The following is a 6495-nucleotide window of genomic DNA, read 5'->3' on the forward strand; positions in this document are numbered from 1 at the left end:
CTTTGGCTAAGAGGGTGAGAACAAGAGCGAGAGGAGACTTTGATGGATTATCTGTTACCCGCCCCTGCTCTGAGAGTTAAAATCTTCTGCAACTGAAAAGATGAGACGGCTCTGGGCTTTACTTCGCATAATTTGACTGGAGAGTGAGTTTTTGGGATGTGGGTTTTCGTTTTGGTTTTCATCGGAAGAACTAAAAATCCCTAAAAGTTGAACTGTCGATTTTCTTGATCCAGTTGCAGAATTCACCTGAAATATGCAAAGCTAGCTTCTGTGATGGCTCTTTTCCCTAGGCTTTCAGTGGTGGGGGACTTGTCTCTTTCTTCTTCTGCCCCACCTCTACCGTCTGCTCCCTTCTGAAATTCCTTTCTTTCTCTCTCTCTCTCTCTCTCTCTCATAGCATACTCAGTAAGTGCAAAAAGATTAGCAACAAACACAATGATTTTATCACCGCGCTGTTGTTCATGAAACCGGATAAGAAACTCACATGCCCTGAATTTATTTGGGTTCATTATATATAAAGCCTGAAAGAATAAAGACCGTTGCAAAGAAATAAATAAGACCACAATTTTATTCAAAAAATAAAATATAAGAACAGTTAAGCAGGAAAGAAGAGTAACTAATAGAAATACTCTTTGGGTGAAGCAGACTGTTAACATCCTAAAAATAAGAGTATGATGACATAAACACAATATCAATGTATTTTTTAATAACAATCCAATTAGTTTATGACGGTGCATTTCCATGATTTCAGTGTGAAGTTCCCCGGTACAACAAATAAAACTGCAACGATTGTGCTTGTTCAATACCAAAATCATGGCATACTCATATGAAGGGTGAACTTCTACATATGCTGACTCCTACCAAAAGAGAGATCTAAGTTGGTTGAAGTCAAAATCAAGTTACTTCAACACTATGGGCAATTCATTAACGAAGTCAGCTTCATGCAGATTAAATTAATAAACCCATCCACTTGAAAAAATAAATTACATTTAGCTAGTCATTTTAAAATGTAAATTCACTTAAATTAGTCTAGGAACCAGGACTATTAACACCTCGAAATTGTTGGAAATTTGTAATGTCACTAAAAATTGCATTGTCAATTGATATACACTTAAAGATGTAAAATTACTATATGCTAAGAGGCACAAGCTCTCACAATGCATAACAACTGTCAATAAGAAATATAGGACATAACATATTTCATAGTTAAGGCAATCAAAATCAGAAACTGTTTTTTTACATAACCAAATTTATGAATAATCTAGAAACGTGAAAATACAAACGAGTGCATAGAGCATATGTAACTAACCTATTTTTTTTAGAATTTTCTTTCTTCAAATATTCTAAAAAAACTCTTTTGTCATTGGACACCATACTTCAGCACACTGGACATTTGCAATGAACCCTCCTTTTACAAGATCCAACCAGTTTACTTCATATAATTTAGGGCCAATAAGGAAGTTCAAATCTGTGATACGTTCATCCTCTCTCATGAGGGTTGCTGTGGTATGAAGTTCGAAAGTCAGTTCCTAGCAAATATGAAGAGTGAAGACAACATTCTTTAAGAAGGGCAGATCCAAAATCCATCAAATACCAATACTGACCAGTTAGCCCAAGTTTACAATGAGATTTAGTGATACTAATGACCTTCTGAAACATATGTGCAGGGACAACATGCACCTGAAAACACCGTTTGAAACCCAAATAAAAGGAAACAGTAAGAAAAATTCAATTAGAAAGCACATGAAGTAGGTAGATAATCTCTGAAGTAAAGAATGTGTAAATCAACAGTGTGAAAGAGTTTAAATTTAGTGAAATCTTTATTTAAGAGCACCAAGATCATATATCCATGTCAAGAACTGCTTAACCTCACAAGCCTAGTGTGCAATCCACGTCCAATAGTGACAACACACAATTCGTTAACCAAAATGATCAAGAAATGATGTTGCATAATGCACTTTGTATATACAACAAACAACTTAGCTACGCTGAAGCAATTGCTCCGAAAATCATCCACTTAAGAACCTGTACTCAGCAAGAGGGTCTAGGTCATAGTTCAAAATAGTTTTCCTTCATGGTCTAACAACTAAAATTATCTAATAGGTGAGAGTTTTGGATCATAGCCCATACTCTATTTTATATTTTATGTCGCTTTTTGCCATTGACATCAATTTTTCCTTTCTTCCATTAAACACCTACTATAATTCCAAAGCATACACACATAACTAAAATATAGCTTTACACAAGAAATGTACCTCATCCATGAGAAGCAAACCCCATTCTCGATTTCTTATCTCCTCAATTATCTTCTCAGATTCTTTAGACCTTTTCCCGCCAAAAGCAACCATGTTATAAGTTGTACAACCACACCAGCATTACCACGAAATTTCTCTTTACTATCAGAAGTGAAATGACATATCTGATCATCTCGAATAGTAGACCACAACTTGAATTGGAAGGCCCATTGGTCTACAGAAACAACATTTGTTGCTAAACAGAGGCAACTCTTTCGTATTCGATAGGCTGCAGAGACACCAACAAGAGACTTCTTGACCCCACAAGGAAGAACTATAATTCCAGATCTTGCTCTTCCTGCAATTTACTACAAGTTCAGCCTCATGCTGAAAAATCTATAATCGAAACAGAAAAGACCAAGCTACACAGAGAAGTAAACAAAATAATCAAATCTCTACTTTAAGACACAAATGTTTAAAGAAAGGTGTGAACCTAGCATCCTATTTAAGAGATCATTTCTTAAATGAAAGCCTCTGGGTATACACATCCAAGGTGGTCTTCTTCAAAACCAACATTATTTCTAACAAGTGACTGACAATCGACAGCTTGCACCCACCAATTGAGGGCTCATACCATGAAGAGGCTCGCTAATGTTAGAGCAAATTGACAGCCTCATCATTGCACATTATTCAATCCTCTACATAGGAAAAACTCCTACATAACTCAACAACATGATGTCTTTGCAAGTGCAAGCATGTGGTAGCATTGACCAACCAACTCTAGGCCACCTTTTGGGTGGTACATCTAAAGTTGGCACCCTCAAAATAGCAAATAATCAAGCCACACAGGTTCTCGACATTGCATCTACAAGGTCAAGTAATATAAGAAGAAAAGTTCAAATATAAACGTACAACAAATTAATATGCTTGGACAAGATGCAGAACACCAATCAGTAAAATGTAGTTCAACTAATTTGTGGCAGAAAACACAAAAACCAAGGCACAACAAGAATTTTTTTTCAACGACAACAAGTAAAAAGAAAGAATTTATTAAGAAATACATGGAACAGCCAGACTATTTGATAGGAGAAAATGAAAGCAAATGTAGAAAAGGATTATCAAGAGTGGATATGATAATATTATGCTTCATTAACATATTCTTGATATAGAATATTATATGATATAGATCGCGATATAAGATATCACCAAGCACTATGTCAGTACAACAACTCCAAATGACTGGCAACCACAACGGAAGTTCTGAAATTTAAATTTTTTCATCCAATAGCATCACCACCAAAGTTCCTGATAAGTTACTTTAAATAGACCATGTCAGACATTTGGTATTCCACACTACAAAAGAGAGCAGCCTACTTCCAACTACATGATTCTTTAAATTTTTGGTAATAGAAAAATCAGTTGAAATTGCACCTATCATGATGGAGATGTCCACTGGTAAGCATGATTATGTTTGGCCTATGTGACAATTAGTACCAAGATGAAGTAAGATTATACATGAAATTGGAAGAAATCATGGATAACCAATGTGTGTAATATCCAGTTCTAGTGCACTAGCCAATGTAGCTTCTCTGAGAATTCTACACAATGTCTTCAACAGTCTCAACTATTTTGCTGGAGAGTTATATTGACATGAAAAATGTTGTCTTACAATAGGCCTCACCATTTCGAAACATTTTACTGAGACTCTTTTCCTAGTATGGGCGTGGCTGAGCCTGAGGCTTCAATTCCATGTTTAAGTCAAGGTTCACCTGCAGTTAGCAACATCAAGTCAACAACATACCCATGATGTGTGACAAGGAACAAAACTGGCAGAACATCAAGCATTTGTGAGAAATAAAGCTTACTGTATCATTTCTGAAGTCATACTCCTCCAACATGGGATAATTTAATGCATTTGGTAAGCACCTTTGCTTGACACTTTTAACCTGTAAATGTTTAAGTTAGGTAAAAAAAGTTATAACCACTAATCACTTAAATATACATCATCATTCATAGACCACCCTACCTGAGCAGGATCTATTTCAAAAGAATGGGTTTCTTTCTCTTCAGCTACTGCTGCCACATTAGCACCAGTGAACAACTTCTGATAACCACCACCATCCATTTCACTCAAAGCTTTGCTAACTGTAAATACATCACTTCCTTGTGAACCCTAAATAGTAGATCAAGAGTTTGCATCACCATCAGAATTGTGTCAAAGTTCTCATGATCTATCATAGAAATTTAACCATTTATCTGAAGGTTTAGCCATAGTGACAAATAATCTCTCCATGCTGCAGTGTGAAAGTGGCTTTGGAGATGATAGTTTTGATTCACTATGCAGGCAAAAAATGATTAAATTATTTAATAGCACAATTTTTTTTCAAAAGAGATGTTCAAACTCCACTTCCCTTCTATGAAAAAGAAAAAGAACAGAAGTTATTTTCTTCCACTGTAACAAGCAAACAACTTCATGATTTAAATGGTAAATGCAACCATTTTGATTAATAGTAAAATATGTAAAGAATAGGCATATAGATGCATCCATAGAAAGTCCTATGTAAATTTTATGTCACTCGCCAAAAAGATAAGAGAAAAGACTAAAAATAAAAATGCACAACTCAGAATAACACCTTAGAAAAATATAGTGGACATGCATGAAGAAAATAATAGCAAAATAAATTACCTCATTGGAATAAATTCTCTCTTTAGATATAACCTCGTCCTTCAGCAAAGTCTTCAGCACCTGCAAGTATCATATAAAGCATAAGTTCCAAATTCCCCTCATCACCATAAGAATAATAATAATGATAATAACAACATCAATAATAATAATAAACCACTTGTGATAGAATACGAGACCAAATTCGCACCTCCGGGAAAGGGGACTCCACAAAGTACCCGTTCTTCTTAAGTACAAGTTTTACTTTCCCATAATTAGAAGTTGAAGCATAAATGAAATCAATCATTTCTTTAGGGAGCTTAGTCTTTGATAGCTTGTTCAAAACAGTAATTATAGTTTCAATCTCGAGCCCAACAGAAACAGAAGCATACAAGGAATGAGGCACCAAGTTATACTCATGCATAGACTCTGGCCTGCACAACATTTTTCCAACAAAATGAAAATGAGCAACCACACAGAGTTTTAAGTAGAAGAAAATAGAAGGACATCTTAAATACTGGCAAACGGGCTTAGCAATTGCAATGAGGAAATCATAGGCTTGCTTATACAATGGTGATAATGTCTCAAGAAAGATCCGGTCATCAGTGCAAGCCCATAAAGGGCAGTTTGCATGATTAGGCTTTAATTCGAGTTTAGAAAATCCCCTCTTCGTCAGTTCGCTTTCATCTTCATAATCCATATTCTGTACCCATAAACACAATTCAAGCACCTAAAGTAAACTAAAAACAAAAAGCTAAAACAAAACGAAAAAATGAATAAAAGTAATACCTTCACGACGATCCTCATCAAAATCTTCGGTATAATCAACATCATCATCAACAACAGCAATTCGATAATCCTCCTGCCAAGAAAAAATAATCAAGGGAAGAGGAGGAGAGCAACCAAATACAAAACGAGAGTTAGGGTTTTCAAAATTATAAAACCTTAGAGGAAGTCCTGAGCTTCTTACTAGGCCGACCTTTTTCCCCTGCAAATGAAGAGACATGAAGACATTTCAGCTAGCAGAGAATTGAACCATAGGATTGAATAATTAGGAGAAAGAAAGAAAGTAGTACCATGTGTTGTCTTTTTAGTCTTTTCTATCCAGTCTCTTTTCTAAATAGTCTTTTTAGTCTTTTCTATCCAGTCTCTTTTCTAAATTAATAGTCTATTTGCCATCAAGTGTTGTCAAATTATGGATGGCTTCTGAGTCGAAATCAAAGTTTTCCTGTTCATCTTGGGAATAACGCTGAATAGTCTGAGTTCCAATTCTTGTGGATCCAGTTTTACTGGAAGCATCTGAATCGTTCTTCTCATAACCTTGTTCTTTTAAGTATTCTTCAAAATATTCTTTCACCATCTTCTTGATTTCCTCTGGGTTTGTATACTACTTTTCTGTAGGCTCTATCTACTGTTTGTCTTTCTTTTTCTCCTCTGACATTTTTGGCAAATGTCCAGCCATCAACGGTCTTGATGAGTCTTTACCGGCTATCGTTTGAGTCAGACCAGCTAGTGAAAACCCTTCACTAGTAGGGATCTGGTTACAAATAGTACCTATTGCCTTGGTTTTTAGTCTTCTGTTTTCTTCTTCCAATTATT

General features: G+C 35.5%; 1 pseudogene; it reads right to left on the minus strand.

Annotated features, from left to right (window-relative positions):
* Window positions 1–242: 242 nt before the first annotated feature.
* Window positions 243–6256, minus strand: LOC137943609 (general transcription and DNA repair factor IIH helicase/translocase subunit XPB1-like; annotated as a pseudogene).
* Between the last annotated feature and the right edge of the window lie 239 nt (window positions 6257–6495).

This window comes from Aristolochia californica, unplaced genomic scaffold (genome assembly GCF_029961685.1).
Source record: "Aristolochia californica isolate CCGP_79_NKW_82.1479 unplaced genomic scaffold, dmAriCali1.0.hap1 SCAF_11, whole genome shotgun sequence".
Classification (NCBI taxonomy): Eukaryota; Viridiplantae; Streptophyta; class Magnoliopsida; order Piperales; family Aristolochiaceae; genus Aristolochia; species Aristolochia californica.